Consider the following 21665-nt stretch of genomic DNA (forward strand, 5'->3'; position numbering starts at 1 on the left):
GAGGGGTCAGGAGCAGAGATCCACGCTCTGCTCCAAGCTTTGCTGTCGTTTACCATTCCCTTGGGAGAGTGTCTGGGCTCGGAGCCGCAGTCCCTGCCTTCCACACTGCACGTTGTAAATCACAGCCAGGGTGGCCTCGGGGCCACTGGGTCCCTAATGCGCTCTTATATATTGCACTGAGAGCTGCCCACTCAGATGACCTCCACAAATCTTGTTACTTGGAGCTGAGTGCACTGGAGAAATAAGTGTTGTATTTGGAAGGAAAAATTAATCATCCAAATTAAGTGGGGAAGATTCTGGTGTGATGTAGTAAAAGCATTATTGAAGGGGAAGGAAGAGGTTATGGAGGGGCATGAAGAAGAATTCACATATACGTGTGACTCTATGGTTATATACAGGAGCTGTTTGTACTGTGAATAACAGAACCTAGATGCAGTAATATTATAATAATTAAAATAATAATAATAACCATTTATTGAGTGCTTAGGATGTACCAGGCACTGTGCTAAGGGCCCCACAGGCTACATTTCATTTAATTTTCACTAAAATAGGCACTATTATAATCCACATTTTACTTATTAGGAAACTGAGGCTCAGAGGGGTTGAGTAACTCACTCAAGATCACACAGCCTGTTGACAGTACAGCTTGGTTTTCAGACTCTAATGATGGGAGGTCTTAATTAAAAGCTGTGCTGATAATGAATCATATTATTTGGGGTGTGGGGGTAAAACAGATTTAAAAAAAACAGAAGACATATTTCTTGCCAACATGGAGTTTATGCTCAAGCACAGAAGATAGACAAAGTATTTCAAATAGTTAATTAGATGTTTATAGAGGTATATAGGGCTGAGAAAGAGAAGTGCAGGATGCTGTCAGGGCATTTCACAGGGGCCCTTGACCAAACCCATGCTCTACACCCTACATCATTCTGCTTCTGTCCACAGCTTTAGGGACCAGCTTATGTACACCTGTACAAATAGAATGAGTTAGGAAATTCAGGTTCATCCCTCCCATCCCAACTCATATTTTAGAGTGTACACTGATTATCAGTTCGAGAAGAAGAAAATACATTATCAGTGTGCATATTATCATCTTCTGTGCCTTAAATGTCTACTGGATAAAAAAGTATATCTTTTTAGCTGGTTTGTCTACTTGACCTTTATGCCATTTTGAGTTTCTCAGGTGTGCAAGAGAACAGAGGCACTTCTAGAATTCTGATTCCCAGTCTTTTTTACCTGCCTGATTGTGCTATTCCTTTGGGAAGAGCCAGAGGCAGAATGTGGGAGTACAGATCTAGCTGCCACTGCTCACTTGGGTTCCAGTGGGGTTGAGTCTCATTGGCCAGATGTGACTCTGGAAACTGTGCAGTCATCGGTGAGTTCCTTCTCTCCTGGGGTATTTTAGGGATTCCTCCCAAGGGAACGTTCCTCTCAGCTGAACCCTGCCATCTGCTCTTGTCTGCCCTGGCACTGGGAGGGAATAGTTTTATCTCAGGCCAGGTTTTCTGGAAACAGGCCCTGGGACAAAGTGCTCTTTGAAAACACCTAAGGAAGGGAGCAAACACGGTCTGGAAAGGGAAGGGGTGAGACCCCAGGAAGGGTGTGGTCTCAGGCCTGATCCCTGAGGGCTCTGAGTCTAAATCAGGCACAGAGGTGTCCCACCTGGAGGCCAGTAGGCCAGGCTCTTATGCTGCATATCAGTCCCTTCACCCTGAAGAGAGCTAACCTCCTGGGGGTCTCAAGGAGCCAAGGAGGTAGGGGTGGGTACAACAGCAGCAAGATCTGAAGGGGTCCTCTGTTCCAGACTCATGGCAGGGAGCGCTCCAACCACCCCTGAGTCCCAGTTCTTCAGTGGGGGTTGTGGAGGTTTATAGCACAAACATAACATAACACATTTTTACCTTTCTGGTAACAGCCCAGCAGGTGGAGATTGGGGAGCTCAGGCGCTGACATCAGAAGGCTCTCTATATCCTGTGTTTCCTACTTCTAAGTGGGGAGACAGTGGTCCTGCCGGTGGGAGTGCCTCCAGATGATGACCACTCCTGGAATGCAAAGCTGTTTTAAAGCATCTGCCCTTCAGGACAGACGTCCTCTGGTTTGGAGTCAATAAGTGACATTCTATTGCTTAGGGACAGTCTCCATATGGGCCACAGAAAGAGGAACCAGTTTAACACATTTTAAACTTACTCTCACAAGTAATAAAGATTCTTCCCACCTCTGTACATTTCAAACTGCAAATATGACAATGCAGGAAACTCTTATAATTCATTAACTTTCCTATACGCAAATATTTAATTCCAGTCAATATACAATTTAAATAATTGCTTCAATAATTTGTTTATGAATATCAGTCCTCCCAGAATGACTTCCTTAAACCAATCAACTGGTCAAATTTTGTAAAGTGTCTTCCCAAGAGTAAATGGTCCCTTTAAAGGAGATTTCTTTCCCAAGTCTTGAGAGGTGTGGGAAAAAAAAAAAAAAAAAAAGTAAGATATCTGCTTTCTAAGTCCTTGAAACCTATTTTGTGTCTTTGCCAGAAAAAGAATGCTAAATGCTGACACTTCCCTTCTGAAGTGTCACTGTGATTTTTTTCCCTTGGTGTATGTATCTTCCAGAATCCTAGATTCTGCAGTTAATGTGTGGAATAGCTGTTTAGAACGCCATGCTTCACTGAATAATCTCCTCTCCTCCCATTTTTCATGGAGCGATGTCCAATTAATTTCACCTTGTATTTTTGATGGCTGCAACCAATTGGTTGTTTCAAGTGAGAAGTTTTTACCCAGATAGAAATAACTATGGTGAGTAAAGGAGACTATATAACCAAAACAGAATCCATTTAGCCTTTGTTTGCATGCTGACACTTCTAATTTTTATATACCTGACTTCAATCAATCACAGATTCTTTTCAGAAAAGATGTGCGTCCAGAGTCCCAATTTATAGATTTGCTGGTGGTTTATATGTTGGAAAACTTACCTGATGTTATGTCTTAAATTTACAATTTATACTCTGTGTCATTTGCTGCTGTTCTCCAATTGCAATGATTAACTGAATTATATGTTTTTTGAGCAGATGAAGACAATTTACGTAAGGAAGCAAATGCCTCCAAAGAAGAAGGATTTATGCATCTGTGTATGGGCCTCCGTGAGCCTTCCTATGTGCCCATGCCAGACCAGTGTTTTCCTTCAAGGTAGGAGCCTCCACCGTAATGGAATGCAGCTCCTTATAATGTCCGGGAGCTGTGGGAAGACAGATCCACAGTTCCTAATTAAAGCAGGGGTCGGTGACTGGTAAGACAACTCTCAAAATAGACTGAACAAAGAAAAGAAATTAGATGCAAGGGAAGTGGAAATCAATACTGGCTCAAAGAAACTATAAATCTTGATATTCCATACAACAAGTATACATGTTTATCATTACTCATTCAAACACATGAGCCAGAATCACATTTAATGCCTCCTGGGATGTAGCCAGATTTCTACCTGCCTGTAGCAAATGATGATTTATGCCAGGTAAGTAGTAGAAAAGAACTGATTTAATTAATTTTGTCACCAGGGTTTCTCAACCGAGGAGGGGTAAATTGGGAAAAAGGCTAACAGTATATTTTCTAATATTTTTTATAAGAATAATTTAAAATAGCCTACTGTATCTTATGTATGCTTGAAGTTAACTATCTGTCTTCAAGTTGTATAACTACCTTGTTTACTCTGACCGTCATCAAATCAGGTCAGTGAACCCACCGATTTTCTTCTCCAATTGAATAGTCATGGATCACTTCTATATGGGCTTTAGGGTTGTTCATTCATTACTATTATTAGTTATTTGATGTTCATTATGTGACAGGCTGCTCTAGGTGCTGGGGACATGATGATGAGACAAATGGACAAAGCTGCTGCTCTCACAGAACTTACTCTCTAGTCTTTATGATAAACAAGAAAGAAGGAAATGTGTATATGTGCCATGTTTCCAGCTCAGGATGAGTGCTATGAAGCAAATGAAGCAGAGTAAGGAGATAGAGTGTGAGGGAAGGGGGTGCTGTTTTTAAAAGGCTGCCAAGGAAGGCCTCTCTGAGGAGGTGCCTTTTGAGCAGAAATTTTAAATGACATAATCTATATGATTACATTCAGTATGCAAATAGAGATGAATTAGAAAAGATGTAAGCTACATGAATATTTGGGGGCATAGAGAACACAAGTGCAGAGGCTTGAAGTGGACATGTGCTTGCCTTGGGGTGCTGTGTCACTGGCATCAGCTCAGAGGATCTGGCTAAATTATTATCTAGGTTGAGGGTAAGGGAATAGGAGTGGGAGGTAAGGCAAGATTTTAGTGCTGAAACAAAAAAGAGATTCCAGAAACATTGTCCTGATGGGGCCAAAGTCTGAGCTGTTTAGGCAGTCTTAAAGCTGGCTGTGAGATTTAACAGATCCAATTGCAAGAGGAGCCAATGTGAGGAGCCACTGTGAGCGGAAGCCCATGAGAGGAGTGTTGATATAGACTCACAGGGCATGGAGTAAGGGGGTGGTGAACTGGGGACAGTTCCTAAGCCAAAGGCTGATATCTGTGACTACTTAAGGCTTGTATGTCTGTCTCACAGGTGTGCCAGGTACACTGGAAATGTTGGATGGGTGGTCAGTGGAGTCAGGCAGGATGAGATAAAAGAACCAGCTGAATCCCAGAAGGATCAGCTCTAGTTTGGAGCATTCTATAAAAAGCTGAGGTGTGGGAATAATGGGAGAGTATCAGAGAGGAAGTACAGTTTCTAGGCTTATCAAGGGCTAGGGATAAAGTTGGCTGCTCAGAGTGGAAATTGGCCACTTTGTTACCTTTGTTACCCACATAACATGGGTTAATTGTCTGACCAATTTTACTGTAAGATGCAAACGTTTTTTAGCAAACATATTACTTGCTTGGTTTGGCCCAGAGCATAAGGATCTTTCCAGACCTTGTGCCCTGGACCTCAGAGCTGTTTTCTCATTCATTCCTTCCTTCATTCATCCATTTAACAAACAATTATTGAATAGCTATTTTGTGGCAGGTCTGAAGATACAAAAATAAATAGCAACTGGTCCCTGACTTTAAGGAACTTATGCCTTCTAATTCCAGGCTGAGCTATTTCCTTCAAACCCTTTTTAATTATTCAAGGAACAAGTTCTTTCCTGCTGGACTTCATGTCACCCCTTAGGATTCTGACAGCACACTGCTGTTCTTGCAGGTCGTTTGCTAGCTTTTTGGGCTCTGCCCCAGGAATGCATCATTTTCTCTTTCTCTCGTCCCAGAGCCAGGCTCCTAGACCCTATTTATTTAAAGTCTATTCTTCCAAGATTTGCTGCTCTCTAGTCCTGTCTTTTCCTATTAAAGTTGACAATATCACGCTTGCCCTACCCATCCCCACACAGCAACATATAGCCACTTGGAGTTTAAAGCATCCCACTCAGAGATTTCCTCAGACTCTTGGAACTTATAGCCCCTATCTCTGCTGCCTCCTTAATTCTGTCTCGTTTTATCTCAGGGGCATTAGGAGGGACAAGGAGAACAAAGAGATATCCATTCACACTGTCCTTCAGGTAGTAACACCACCTTCCTCTTCTAGTAGGTTTAAAATTTAATAGAACAGTTCCTAAGAAAATAATTGTTTGGGCTATAATTAATTAATCTCATTTAGATTTTCTTATTATTTTTCTTATTCTTGATCCAGCTTCTTTAAACAAGAATATGAAATAGGATAGAGATAGAAAGTTGAAACAGAAGTATAAGATTTTGAGCTCAAAGAAAATAAGGATGTTCTTTTATATCTTTCCTGTGGTACCTACGACGGAGAAGAAAATGAAGAGAAATAACACATTAAGCTCCTCCTATGTGCCAGATGTTTCACATAAGCTCCCCATAATAATTAAAAACTAGAGAGCATGTTCAAGGTGGTCAATCAATTTATCAAATGTTATACAACTAATAAGTGGAAAGTTGGGATTTGAATTAAGCTGTTTGTGATGTTGGAACTGGTCGTTTATTCTTCATCATGTTTTGACCTGGATCTGGAACTAGCAAGCTGCGTGACCCTGGCCTTACAGGCCTCAGCATTGACTTTGGGGAAATGATGAGATTAGACCCAGGCTAATCTCTGTCAGATTCAGAAGGAGAAACAGGTTTGAAACAGGTTTGACCATTTGAATAGCAATATAAAGTAAAATTGACAGACTTAATTGTGAAATGCCTCTCCTCTACCTAGTGATTTTCTAAGATGAACGAACAGATCAGCTGATCAACAGATTAAAGAATCAATGGGAAATTAGAAGGATAATGTCTATCTCAAAAAAGATGACTTGACACAATGTTATAATAACTTAGAGCCACCAAAGCACTTTAAAAATTAATGTGAAATTCACCATCGATCATTTTAGATTTTTATACAAGGCACTGCATTTGTATAACTCGATTGCTCAATTGCAGAGCAGCATTAGGTTTCAGACCAGAGAAGGGGAATTAGATGAAATGAGCACTGACCTTTGTGACTGATGAAAATGAGAATCAGCATCTCTGGGCACTTCTTGTTTCACATTGTTCTAACTGGACAATATTACAGAAATGACAAGAAATGGAACTTGATATTGATGGAAACTGCTTTAACAGGTGGGAGTATTTTGACACAGTAATTCCAAGGTTTCCTAATTTGAAGGCGGCTGAATGGTATTTTTTAAAACTGAAAAGTATTTTTATAAACTAATCTCTAGAGGAGACATATGCAACAAATGTCTAAAATTGATCTATAAAATTTCACTGTCCCAGGGATCCAATTACATGAAAACTCAGGTCATCTAACTATGTGCATGAAAGAGACAATTCACTGGGTGTCTAACAGCTTCAGACAGAAACACCAGACAAATCTGAGACTTGTCAGCATCATACATACAGAAGCCACAAATTGGGCTGTCAAAAGCCAGTCCCCTTTGATAATAAACCTGTATACACCAAACACACTGGGATCTACAGGGAGCAGAGAGCCCTGGAAAAAGTCCTAACAGGCTCAGGCAGGTACTCCAAGCAAGCTACACTGGCATGAACAGAAATTGCTGAGAGATTTTAGAATTAAGGTCAGTCAAACACTGGACTGGACAACCTCACAAAAAATTGCCCATAGAACAGAATGTCTGAAGCTCTGTGACCTTCAAGATTCTGCTAATCCCCCTCTGTGAGGCTTAAAGCTCTTGCTTTGCACCCTAATCTGTTACATGATACACTGCCCCCCCCTCCACCCCCCACATACTCATAGCACACTTCCCTCCCCTACACACACACACACACACACACACACACACACACACACACACACACACACACACAGAGAAAATAACCAACCTCTGCCAGGGAAATGGTCATATCAGTAAGATAATTGTTTGCTTGGCCTCCCTCTCTGACTCTTTTCATCTTCATGAGTGTTCTCTTCCACTCTTGGGTACCAAGACCTCACTGCTTTCTGAGCCTTCTTCCAAGAAAAGCAAGCATTGACCTATATCACTCTTAGCCTTTGACATAAATTCATTCACCGTTCTGAGAAGAGATGTGAGCCATGCCCTTCCCCATAGCCAGCACATCTTTCTTTGTGAAAGATGATTTATTCCACTGGATGGTTATCTATAGACTCTCAGAGCAAGCTAGGAGGGCCAGGACCTAGAGAACTGGAACTTCCTCTTGGGGAAGGCAGAGCAAATAAAATAGTCTGCCAGGTGGGCATGGAATCCAACAGGCATAGCAAGGATTGAGGAGGTTGAGTACATAGGAGGCAGGTAGCAAACCCAAGATTAGGTAGTATGGGCTAATGTGGATTTGAATAGCAGCTCCAATACCTGCTAAAAAATAGATGAAATATTGTGCTTGACCTTAAATTCATCCTATACCTAGGGATTCTCTAAAAATATAGAGTATAGTTATTTTAGGCTAGCCAAAGGGATAATCTACTTGTTGTCACTGAGCACTGACTCCATATTTTAACCGTGACGTCTCTCTCCATGTACTCCCTCCCTGTATCTTCACAGCTCTATACTCTTCCTCTGATTCACCACTGTCAGTCACTGCCACCACCACCACTGCCTCCAGCTCCACATCTTGGTGACTGCTGGACAGACAACCCAGAGCCTCATGGTCCAGAATCTCTGCTGCCATAAACCACCTGGTGGCCAGGATAACGAGCAGAGTTAGAGAGTAGCTGGTATTAGGACGGGTGAGATGACGGTAAGAGAAAGAGCAAAATATGCTCAGAGTGAGGGCTCAAAGGATTAGTTACAGAAGTGGGGTGATAATAGACTGTACTATTTTTCACAACATTTGCTGCTTTTCCTGGGAAAGCATTACTTTCCTTGCCCCATTGCCACTCATGCAACTTGTGTTGGTAAATGAAATGATTGGAAGTGGTTGGTGTCATTTCTGAAAATAATCTCAAGAGGCTAGCATATGGTAATCCATGTTCTTTCTCTGTTTCTTCTGCCACAAAGACCAGTACTGATCCAGAACAGAGACTTCATTATCCTGGGTCCCTATCTATCTATTTACCGATGAATAAACTTCTTTTGCAAGCCACTATGATTTGGGTTGTTTGTTATCTTACTTCAACCTAGCCTAACCTATTATACTGTTATAAGAGAGTGCCAGTAACAAGGTAATTCTAGTCACTGATGAATAATATTTAGGGTGTGTGTGTGTGTGTGTGTGTGCATATGTACCTGTGTGTGGTAGAAAAATACACATGAAAAAAGGTCAACAGTAACAAAGATGACAAATATTGAGAACTAATGAAGTAAAAAGAAAAAAACTAAAAATTTAATTTGCTTTGGCTGTAATAGTAATGCTGATTATAGTCATTTTTGTGAACTGCCTGCCAGTTAAGACTAATTTGTATGCAGCATAATAAAAATTATGCATAGCATTAAAATGTGCACCTGATTAACTCCGTTGCAAACTTTGTTTGATTACAACAATAACCTCTATACGTGTATATTCAATCTTTGTAATTTGTTTTTCATACAGCAATTTAAAATAATCTGTGAAAACATTCCCATTAAAAGGGTCAAACTAAGATGTATGCTGTAGGTGAGTGTATAGAACAGAAAGACGTGCAACTAAGAAGAGAAAAATGGGAATCTGAGTAAATGAGTAGGACCAGTCTGACCCTGGCCCAAACTGTGCAAACATTTACTTATTGCATTGCATTTCCTCTAGGCTCTGTTATAGGCCTTGTATCACTCTAGTCAATCTCATCTATACTCATGGCTTTGACTACCAGCAATTGATAAATATCTTCCAAAATTACATCTCCGGCCTGTATTGCGTCTATGAACTCTATACATATACATTCAACTTCCTGTTCATCATTTCCACTTGGATGTCTCCAAGGTACCCCAACCTCAACATGTTCAAGATCACATTCTTGGTCTGCCTCATAAGCCGGTTCTCTTTTTCCCCTTTCACTTTCTTACTCCCAATTCATCTTCAGCTGCTTGTTGGTTTTATCCCTAAATATTTTTATTCTATTTCCTTATTTATAGCTATGTTTTCACCACTCTAGTTTATCATCATCTCCAGCCTGAAAGAGCTTAACTAGTCTCTCCACATCTACTATGTCTGCTCCAATTTGTCATCTGCATTGCAGCTAGGGTGATTTCTATCAAAGCACAAATATGATTATTTGACTTCATCCTTTAAAATCCTTGCATTTTTTCCCATTGCTCTTATGGTAAAGACCAAAATGTTTAACATCCTGTAAATCTACCTGCAGTGGATATTTATTAGGTTCCCTCCTCCTTCCCTCCATCCGCTCTTTGCTATCAGAAATGCCTCTCCCTGATCTGGTGGGTTATCTATCACTTAGTTCCATCTCTTCTACATAGGAGGAACAAGCAACCCAACCTGGCACATCAGAGTACTCTAGTGACTGGTTCAGAGTTGAGCATTATATCTAAAGTGTGAGTCAGTGAGAGCCCTATTCAGACATTTAATGTGAAACCTAGGGGAAGAAAGACTTCTTGTCTTCTGAGAAAAGGGCTCTTAGGTCTGCCTCTAGGGCAAGTCTTTTCTACCATGCAGAGAATGTCTACCTGAGATGGAGCTAATGCAGAGAAGAAGTAAGTCAAGAAATGAAGAAAAGAAACAGATGACTGGGAACATGTTTTCGGGCCAATGCTGAAAGCTATTGTCAGTACTTGGGCTTCTCAATTACATGAGTCAGTACACTCTTTTGATCTATGCTAATTTAAATTGAGTTAATATCATAACTAAAAGTTTCCTTCATAAGAGGGAATCTTATTCTTTATTCTACATCCATATCTCCTCCTCACCTCACACTAAGTTAATTTCTTCAGAGCTTAGCTTAAACATTACTTCTTTAGGAAAGTGCTTCTTAATCTTCAAAACAAGATATGGTATCTATTTTATGTTTGCTTATACTACTTATTTCCATTTGTAATTATATATTTACTTATGCTTTTATGTCTATGATTACATGATTCTTCTCTGTCTTCTCCACGTACCTCTAAGTCCCATGAGGGGACATTGTGGTATCCTCCAACGCATGCTTGGTCCCTTGCCCAGTGCCTGACAATGAATATTTATTGAATGAATGAATGAATGAACAGAGAATAACTTCGTGTCAGGCACTGTGCTATGTGCTTTTACATATATTATCATATTTAAACTTCACAACAATCTGGTGGCAGATACTCTGTGATCCATTTACAAATGTGGAAACTAAGGAATGAATATGTAAAGAAACATTGTCAAATGAATATAAAGAGAGAGAGATCCAGGACATAAAATGAGGTCTGGTTCCAAATGCAGAGTTCCTTTTCTCATGCCACCTTCTAAGGGCCTCCTAAATGTCTATTTGCACTCTCTCCTTTCCCTATAAAATGCTTATCCTGACTCCAATTCCTACAGCATTATACTCCCTTCTACCCTTCATTAAACTGGTGGTTCATTGGGTTTAACATGTTCCAGGAATATTTTCATCCTTACCTGGAACACTTGAAACACACCTCCTTCACCCCAATAAAGCAATAAAGAACATATTTTAGAGCAATGGCCCTGGTTTGGGGATGTATGGGAAGGGTCTCTCTTGAGATTGCCTGTACTTTTCTATATTGGTCAGTGACTTTCATGTCTACTCCTAAAACCATTCATGAGTAAAAGAGGAAAGAGGTGAAAGAATAAGAGAGACTGGGAGAGGGGAGGAGAAAACAGAACCCATCTATGTTATCGATCTGGAATCCCTGAAGTCCTCAATGCTTCAAACCCCCTTCCCACTCACAGTGCCCCAGCCACCCAGCATTTTGGTCGTCTGCACATTGTAATGGTCTGACGACAATATCCATTAAATGGCAGAAGATTTTCAACCTAGTAAAGTGATGCTAGACAGCTCAGTGGACATTGATAATACACGTGGTATGTACTGCTCAGAACTATAACAATAAATGTTTAGATTAAATACCCAGGCTCAAAAGAGGCTACAGAAAAGGAAGAATTCCAAAGATTTTTGGATATGCTGTAAAGGCTTATGGTAGTGCTACTCAAAGAAACAAACCTCCACATTCTCTGTTACAGATGTGTGACAAGATGAGGAGCTTTCACCAGAGAGTAGATTGATGAACTGCTTCTTTCACTGAGGCAGTCTTGCTATACAAAGAAAATGGCAGCTGAACCAAAATGTGTAATGACATAGTTGATGCTGGCATAAACTTCTTATCTTGTCTCAAATGGCTAACAAGTTCACTGTCTAGCACTAGTCTCTAACTGCCCTTTGAGCAGTCAAGGCCTTGAAAAGTGGTGTGCAATGCTGGCCATATATTAGAAGCACCTGGGAGGCTTTACAATATATTTACCAATGCACAAGGAACTTATCCAGAGATTCTGTTTCAGTGAGTTCGGGGTGGTATCCAGTATGTTTTAGCATTACCCCTGGTGATTCTAGTGTGCAGTCAGGATCAAGAACTACTAGCCTCAGTTGTAGCAGGACTGGGAGATGTGAATTATTAATGCTGACCTTTGGCAAAGTATTGAGAGATAAGTATAGCTGACATAAGTGGAGGAGCTTGTCTTTGGAAAAACTTCTTGCTTCTTGGATCTTTTATTAGCCATTCAGGGAAAGGAAATAGAACTGAACAGGGTTACTAAGAGATAGGTGACGTGTGGGGGGAAGAAACACCTACAGGTTGTTTGGAACCTGAGGCTTTAAGAAATCTGAATTTAACAAGTGAATTGGTAGATGGGATGTTACTCCACTGCACAGGCAGAGTGACACAGAGCAGGCAGTTGAAGGCAAAAAAAAAGTCATAATACTCTCATTATTCCCCCTCCTCCTCCACGGTAGTTTTCTGGGGATAATGGAGCTATCATTCATATCAGAAGGAAAAGTGAGGATTTGGGAGATGAGGGTTATAAATATGGTAGTATGTAGAACAAGGGGGATCTGCCATCTATTGAAAATACCTAAGTTCAAAGTTGAGCCTGGAAAATATGTAGTTCAGAGTTAACGAATAGATGGAGCAGACCTCCAATTGTTCAGGCCATCCATCCCTCTAGCCATACAAGCTCACAAAACACCAACCATTATTCAACTCACCCACTAAATGAGGACGGAATAGAAAGATAAACCTTATAAACACTTGTAGTGCAATTGGAGCCTCTGCTTAATACTAATAACCCCTCAGACCCTACATTCCAGAAAAATTCATTTTGGAGGCCAAACTGATCTCCTTTGCAGCACTGTGTTGCCCAGAGTCACTGCCAAACTTCCTTCCCAGCAAACACCCCCAAAGGAGATGTTGTAGGATTCTTGTCCCTTGCATACTCATCTACTGGTTTATTACAAGTATTTAACACACTCAAGTGTATTAATATAGGTAGCACAGCATAATGGGAAAAATATAAGCTTTAAACATTGGCCCTTTAACTTGTTAATGAGATCTTGGGTAAATTAATTTACTTTTTTGAACCTTGGTTTCTCTGTAAAAAGGTTTAATAATCTCTATCTCTTTAGGATTACTGTAAAGATTAGATGTGAGCTGACCACAGCTGTTGAGCAAGCTGCATTTAGTAGGGTGCAAGTAGGAAGCAACTTTGCTTTTTGTCAACATTGCCTTTCAATCTGGTCTGCTGAGGCTCCCTTGCCCACTCCATTGTTGTCACTTCCTGGCATTAAAAAATCAGCTTAAGAAATCCACCCCGATCTTACATCAAGCTTTCTTTTCTCCTACAATTTGAAGCATTGCTCTCCTCTGGATCAGGCCTGACCAGTCTTTAGAAATCTGCCTGACTCCTCCCGCAAGGCTCTGGGGCTTCTGAATTCTTCAGGACTGTAATGGGAGAAGGAAAAAGGAAAAGTTTTACTTACTTATCTAGCTCCGGGCTCTCTGTGTGACAGACACTCAAGTGCTGGTGTTGTCTTTTGTGGAGAGCTTTTGCAGACTCTCCAGGGTACCAAAGAAAGCACAAGAAAACAGGAAATGATGGCTTATGTAAACCCTAGATGACTGGTGCCTGGATTTAAACAAAGTATGTGATGACAGATTTGTGCAGACCTAGGCAGAACATTTGCCTGTTCTTTACAGAAAACATTCTTATGGACTATTTCAGAGATATGCATGCATATTTGCTTTCTCTTTATTTGACAGTTCCCTTCGCCATAACATACATAGTAGTTTCCTTGTCTCTTTCTTTTGTATTGTGGCAAGATATACACAACATAAAATTTGCCATGGTAAGCAGCTTTAGGTGTACAGTTCAGCAGCATTAAGTACATTCACATTGTTGTGCAACCATCACCACCATCCATTTCCAGGACTTTCTGTAACTTCCCAAACTAAGATTCTGTACCCATTCACCAACAACTCCTCATTCTTCCCTCTCCCTCAGCCCCTCATCAGCACCATTCTACTGTCTCTATGAATTTCACTGCTCTAAGTACCTCATATAAGTGGAAACATACAGTATTTGTCCTTTCGTATTTGACTTATTTTGCTTAGCATGTTTGCAAGGTCCATTATGTTGTAACATGTATCAGAATTTCCTTCCTCTTAAAGACTGAATAATATTCCATTTTTTTGTATACACATTTTGTTGATGCATTCATGTATTGATGAACATTTGGGTCCTTTCCACCTTCCTTATCTCTTAAATGCCATTTTTAGATAAAAAAAGTTTATGCCATAAGTAATCATCAGTTGTTGGAGACACTTTGTCAACAGAGGACTCCTTCTCTGGCCCATCTCTTTCTCCATTTTTCTAAGTGGTAGACAAGCACTGGGGAGCAGTTTGACTCCTGTTCTCTGGGAACTGCTTACCCTCAGGGAAGGTCCCCGGTAACCCAGTCATCTTCTCAGGGTACCTCCTGCCCCACCCCCACTCTCCAGCAAAATCAACACTTGGCCTGACTTTGGCTGGTCAACACTGAAATACACAGACACTGGGCCTTGATAGCTGGGTCCTGTCAAGTGGGAAGGTCCACAAACAGCCGTTGCAAGGCTTCCCGTCCTGAGGTATGGTGACCCTCAAGTGGCAGTTCGTGTATTCAGCTCCTCCGGTATTTCTCACACTTTTCTTGATTTAGTTCAGCTCAAAGAGGTCTTTTTTTCACTTGCAACCAAATCACTTGACTAATGTTGTCTGTATTCTCTTTCTCACTTTCCTCTTCTCCAATGCATTTTTCTTCTCAGATTTATTCTCTGCTGGCAAAGGCATCCACCAGTTTTGCTCAGGTCTATTTTAGCCAACATCCCTTAAGGCTAAAGGGATTGTAAACTCTAAGCTAGACATTTTAAATTCAGCTGGTTCCTATTCTCCACCCTGGCTCCCGGCTAAGCTCTGGGTAATTTAAGCTGACTTGCTGGCCTCTAAAGGCAGGAGACACAGGACATCCACTCAGGTCTTTATAGTGAGAAATACTCATGGTTCTCAGATGGTGGTATATAAAATCCTGGAGCAAATGTCAATAGATTGGGTGCACAATCAGCTTTCAGAAACCATAATTTTCTTTTACTTTTTCAGCAAGTTTTGTCCCTGACTTTCATACAGTAACTGGACACATTTGACCCTAAAAGATGTCTGAGATTTCATTCTGCTTGGTTGGATTTCATACTTCAACTGCTTCTTTAATTTCAAGTTTCTTCAGTTTATGTGGGATTCATCTTCCCCACTAATGATCTAGTAGTTTAAGGCTTTTGTTCTTTCTTTCTTTAAAAAATTTTAAATCCATTAGGAACACTATATCAAAACAAAGACTGACTTCTCGATTTGACACTTTGGAAACTGAAACTCTGGTGGGTCCCCGGGCAATTATCTTCCCTTGGCATTTTCTGTAAGTGAGACAGGGGGCTCAACAGCAAGCCTCTTTCCACTCATTTTACTGTTCTTTTGTAGGAGATACATCAAACATCCAAGGGTTAAATCTCCCTTTGTACAGTCTGTGCACTCTCCTTTATTGGAATGTTTCTTTGCTAAGGCTGGAGGGATGAAGAGTATCATAATAATGATACTACTTCCATTTCTCAAGCATCTGCTTGTGCAGGATATTTTACTTGCAAGATTGGATTTTCTTATTCCTCTTTATAGATGAGGCAACAGCCTCACCAAAACAGGCTAATAGATTTGCCTAGAATCACACAGCTACAAGAAATGGGGCAAAGTTTTAAACTGTAATTTTAAAGAAGTACAGGTATGGTATGCTGCAAGTTTGGCAAGAGCTGGGCCTTTTGAAAGATACCTTAGAACTCCCACACCAAAAGGCCCAAGGAGGGGGCGAGTTGACTCTCCATCACGTTGGTGTGTCCTGGGACTTGGCTGCACTCTCTGTCCCCCATTAGTTACCCAGACAATCTGCCCTTGAGCTGTGTCTACAGGCACTATGAGCTGAGACTGAATAACACACAGCTGTGCTGTGCCCACACTTCAGGGGTCAACCCGCTGCTCTGTCTCTGATTGCGTGCAGACCCCCAGCTGCCTCTGTTGCTGTAACCTGATTTCTGTAGTTGATCCAAATGGAAATTCAGACATCTCCCTGTCATCAAATAATTGATCACAGAAAAGAATTAAATTCAGTGGGTGACTTTGAGCTCTCACAATAGCAAGGTTAGAAAAAATCCCCATTCTGTTTGGAAACAAACTCCAGTTCCTGTTGAAATGAAAAATGACCTACATCTGTACCATTTGGGAGTCATGTGAGCTACCTCTCAGGAAGAAAACATGATTCATCTTGTATGAGTGTAGTGTTTGCCATGCGGTGCCCGTCATGCAGACCTGCCAGGATCGCCAAGCAGAGGCACAAAGAACTGCTGAGGCAGCTGTTTCAGTCAACCCTCACCCAGGCTTTCCAGGTCCTAACATCTTAATTGGTTCCCAATGGTTCGTTGTCTCTCTGATCTCCCTGATCTTTCTGGTGACAAACACATCCTCCCTAAACCTAGCTCCTTCAGTTGGTTTCTGCGACTCTGCACTATCTTCATTGGCTCTGCATTAGGACTTCTTTGTTCTTACACCTCCAAAATGATAGCATTCTCCAAGGCTCTGTCTCAGGCTTCCTGAGCTTCTCTGGACATACTCCGCCCTCTGGCTAGCACGTAGACTCCCACAGCCTAGAGCACCCCTGCCTGTGGTTACCGTGGGCCTTTGCCCTGGGGGTCAGGTCCCTACTTCCCAGACTCTGACTTTCCCCGCGTCTGACATTCATCTGCTCTGGAATTCCTTTGTGTTCCCTTCCCTCTGTCTTGCTGGACACGTTATTTTGCTGGCCCTTCCTGATCCTGAAGATGACCTGGCCAGCATCTGTTGTCTGGTGCTTTCTTGATGCACTGGACTTCATTCCAGAGCCCGAGATGGGGCTCTCCCACTGTGTGCGTTTGTCTAATTCCAAGTCATGCCTCCTCCTGATCCCCCTCCTAGCCACGTCTGAGAGCTGATATCCTCTGTCAGATGCTACTTTCTCTTTCAACATTGCAGTCTTTATAACCTAGCACACTGTCTTGCACATAGTAGATTTTCCATTAATAGTTCAATTTAAGTAACAAATACTCAACAAATAATTGAAGTTATCATTCACTACACCAGGATAACATTAAGTAGTGTATATAGAAGATTCTAGAAAGAAAGAGAGTGGGAAAAATTAAATTTGATAAGAAAATGTCACTTAAATGCCTCTGGAAGTTAGTTTGTTCATATAGTGTGGAGATGTTTTTGGATCTGTGTTTATCATGTGAGGATGTGAGGATGAAGATAGATTAAATATGTCACAAAAAACTGGTATTTTTTCCTCATTCATAAAATTTTTCTTTAAGTCTAAACTAAGCATGACTCCAAGATTAAATTATTAACTGTGTAGAAAGTATCTCTTAATAACAGTGTTCCCTTTTCCTCTTCAGGAGTTTTCTGGGCAGGTTGACATTTTACACTGCACAGTTTCACAGTTGCAATCTGGCATTTTTTCTTGTCATAGTTTTCTTGGGTTGGTTGGTTTCTCTTCATTACCTGTGTGATCACTGAGGACTAGACGTCGACTAACTCCTGCGTCGGCACAGCCCCAGCCACAGATGGACCAAGATACTTACCCAGATAGGCTAATAATTTGGCATTCTTTCAAACTGATTTAAACATTTAATGGACCCGAGCATAAACTGATTTTCTATTAACATATATTATATCCTGAAACAAATTCACTTACTAAGTCATTGCCCCTGGCAGAAACAAGTCAATGTTGTGAAAACAATTCTATAAAAAACACTTTTCTATAGTTCTGTTCTCTTTTCAGCTCTCATTTGTGATTTCCTGAAGCAGATGTGCCTTCCTTGGGAGACATATTAAGGATTTGAAATGTGTATATAAAGACGCCATTTGTTTTTGTTAAATAGTTCTATGTCATCCATGATACAGTTTTCAGATGTTGCCGATTCTGAGGATTGATCTCAGGCAACTGTCAGTGGGCTGATTTGGGGGTCATAGCTGCTCTATGCAACTTGCAAAAATGCTCAAAAGAGACATGTATCCCTGGTGAGGAATTTTATTTTTTTATCTTCATTCATGGACACTGTTCAAATCAGCTGCAGTGGAACCAATTTACATTTCCGTGGTTTTGTGGGTTGTCCTGTGTGGATGTCATGTGTGAATTAACTGGCCCCATGTTTCTAACCTATTTCAGTGATGCTTTAGTGTCCGTGGTGGATCGGCACACTTTGCAGCTGGCTTGCCTCTTGAATCCAGCTCTAACTTCATCCTGGGGCTCATTTCTGTATTCATTCCTCCTTCTGGCCTGACATTTTTTCTTTCTACTTGTACTTTGTCTTTTCCCCTCCATAATTCACAGTGCCTCCCTTATCCTCTTGGATATTTTGACAATTCTGTTTTAAGGCCCATAGAAATTCTCTTCTGTGGTAAACCAATGTTAAGGTCTCTGTCCAATTCCTGATTTGAAGTTGCCCCGCCCATAAGCCACTTCTGAGGCCACAAGACCCCTGCTTCTGGCCAGGACTAACTGAACTGAGTGAAGGTCATAGCCACCTGATTTGGGAGAACCACAGGTAGGTTGGATGAACCAATGTGATTCTCTCTCACAGGAATTTAGAATTGTGACCCAAAAATTGAGCCAGTTGGATGGTGGCAGACACTCATGCAAGACCAGGTAAAGTCACAGCTGTCACCCCAAGTGGGGTCATGCAAAGGAGATGAAGCCAGACTAGGAAAGAAGGAAGAGAATTGGAGAGAAGACGGGAGAAACCACATGCTTTCCGAGAACATGGTGACTTCTGCCATTTTTGGAATTCAGTCTGTCCTTGTCTTGCCCAGACATACTTCATTTTGTCTTTTGATAGTCCTGAGAAATATTACCTTTAATTAACTTCCCCTTTTACTTAAGTTACCTTGAGATAATTTCTGTTTCTTTTAACAAAATATCCTTTAACCAAGTCACTTTCTTCTTTCTGCCATCCTGCCTTGCTGCCTGCGTGTCTTCTAGGGCTCAGCCTTTCTCCTCATCACCTGCTCCAATTGAGGCAGCAGTATTGCCCTAGGGACAATGCTTGTGACTGAGAATCACTTGCCCACTTTGTTAATCAAAGAAATTAATGATAACTGCCTCAACAGTCAATCCCCCAGATGTACAAAAAGTATGTTTCTCATTCACCTAAAATCTGGTGTGGGTTGGGAGGCCCTCCTCCATCCAATAACTGCATCATCTGGAACACAGGGCCTCTGTGGTTGCCAAGGTGGGAAAGGAGAGAGATGGAGGAGGCAGAATAACTCTGAATTGCCTTGTGTAGGGATTGACATATGCCACTGGTGCCTCTAATCACAGGTCATTGTCCAGAACTCACCTTAACTATATGGTCATGTGGGAAGCATAAGGGGGCACACAGAACTCTGGGTGATTCCCAGCTGTTTATGCTGTACTCGTGTTTGCCTGCTGCATCCAATGGCTTAGTTGAGTGCCCTGATAACTGGCTGTGGGGAAGCTTGGAGGGTGAGCCCTGTTCTGGGTTACTGCAGTGTGCTGCAGAAAGTACAGCTGTTCAAGAAGACAGCAGGGGAGAATGCAAGGCCTAGCAGGTAAAAGCATGAACTCTCAAAGAGCCGGGCCACAGACTGGCTTGATCAGACCCTTCTTCCCCAGGCCTGGGAAGCTGCACCTCCCAGACGTCTGATACACCCTCCCAGATCACCCCTCACTTGCCCATCTCCCAGACACACTTTCCGCACAAACCTTGTGAGGGTCATGCAGTAAAGGAATGACTATTAAGGAACATGGCTTTTAAAAAGAAGTTTAACAGAATTTATACTTTGAAATGGTTGTGGATCAGAGGGAAATATAGCAAACGATTGAGAACATGGGCTCTTGTATCGTTATCCTTGGATTGAAGTCTCAGCTCTGCTATTTGTCAGCTATGTGAACTCAGGCAAGTTATTTAACCTCTGTGTGTCTCACTTTCTCATTTTTAAAGTGAGAATAATAACAGTGCTTAACCCCAGATTTGTTGTAAGGATTAAGTGCGCTAATATATGCAAAATGCTTAGAGTAAAGCCTGACACATGGCATGGGTTTTGCGTTATTGTTATTATTTAAAGCAGGCATGTTGGGAGGCTGTACAATTATTCCACTTCTGCTACTTTGACATGAAGCACATTGGTAAATTCCTCCAAGTAGTCTTTCAAATCCAAATCATAATCATATAAGGTCAGCATCTCACAATACCTTTTGAATTGATTAACTAAAGGTGTCATTCATCCACTTGACAACTGTCTTCCTTACATGCTAGACTCCAGCCTAACTAAACTACTTCCCATTCCTTCAATGCCCTGACTTTTGCTCTACACACCTCCATGCATCTGTGCCTGTATATGCTGCTTTTTCTCTAATACTGTGGAAGAAATAGCCTTGCTCACATCTAGGATCAGCCTGTCTTCTTGTGCCCCAGATACCAGCACTTTTCATTTTCTCAAAGGCTTTGCTTCTTCAACCATCAATTTCCCTTGACTACTTATTCTTTTCTATTAGCAATAAAGTATTTTGTGATATTTCCTATCTTAAAAAACATCTTTCTGGACCAAACATTCCCCTCTAGCGAATACTTCATTTCTCTGCTTTTCTTTGTCACAAAAATTCTTACCAAATTATTTATATCCACAGTGTCCACTTTCTTTCTTCCCATTTTTCCAGTCTAGTCAAGCTTTTGCCCCTACCACCTTACCACAACTGCAAAGACCACCAAAGACCTCCATGTTGCTAAAATCAATGGTCAATACTCAATCCCCATCTTAGAGATATGTGACACAATTGATAAATTACCTCCTTTCAGAAACACTTTCTTCAATTGGTTTCTAGGTCATACTTTTTTGGTTTCCACTTATTTCCAAGTGCCTTTGTTAAAACTCTCTCCTCTACCCAGTCTCTACTTGTGGCTGGGGTGGGCTAGGACTCAGTTCTTAGATCTCTCTTTATCTGCTCTTACTTCCTAAGTGATAACATCCAGACCTAGTTCTCTAAATACTCTCTTACTTTGATGGCTTCCCAGTGTGTACTCTTAGCCTTGACTCTTCTCCTGAATTCCAAAGTTGTATATACTAAGAGGTAGTCAAACATTGGATGTTCAATCAGCATCTCCAACTTCACTTATCTAATACTGAACTCATGATTCCCAGTCCTCCTCCCCAGTGCTCCCAATCCTGTTTCTTCTTTCCTGTTTATCTCAGTAATAATATCACCATTCGCTCAGTTGATTAGGTTACTAACATTGACATTGTCATCATCATCCTTTCACACCTCACTTTCAGTTCATCAGTAAATCCAGGCATTTGCACCTTCAAGATATACCCAGAATCTGACCCCTCTGTTACAACCTTAATCCAAGCCACCATCCTCTCTGTTTCATGATGCTTCGATCACTTCCAAGCTTGCCTTCTCATCTTCTTATATGTCCTGAGCACCACATTCTTTGCTTTACACAGCAACAAAAGCTATCTTTTTCAAGTTTTTACCAATGTCTATAAAACCCTATGTGATCCAGATCCAGGCTACCTTTCCTACCTCCATTTCAACCACATTGGTCTTCATGCTATTCCTCCAACACATCAAGTATGCTCCTGCCTCAGAACAGTGCTTTCTGTTCCCTCAGCCTGGAACACACTTCACTCACAATATTTTATTTTA

General features: G+C 41.2%; 1 protein-coding gene and 2 long non-coding RNA genes across 3 annotated transcripts in view; 1 reads left to right on the plus strand and 2 right to left on the minus strand.

Moving 5' to 3' along the window:
* The window catches only part of LOC309606496, a 33593-nt gene extending 26347 nt beyond the window's left edge, over positions 1-7246 (minus strand). The window contains exon 1 of the long non-coding RNA XR_014231890.1: positions 1902-7246. This is a non-coding gene — a long non-coding RNA (uncharacterized lncRNA). The remainder of the gene's footprint in view (positions 1-1901) is intronic.
* RDX (radixin) overlaps positions 1-21665 on the plus strand; it is a 652052-nt gene that overhangs the window by 549999 nt on the left and 80388 nt on the right. The window lies entirely within an intron of this gene.
* The window catches only part of LOC309606502, a 232592-nt gene that overhangs the window by 117554 nt on the left and 93373 nt on the right, over positions 1-21665 (minus strand). The gene's annotated exons all lie outside the window — the stretch shown is intronic.

This window comes from Balaenoptera borealis (genome assembly GCF_965194805.1).
Source record: "Balaenoptera borealis genome assembly, chromosome: 11".
Lineage (NCBI taxonomy): Eukaryota > Metazoa > Chordata > Mammalia > Artiodactyla > Balaenopteridae > Balaenoptera > Balaenoptera borealis.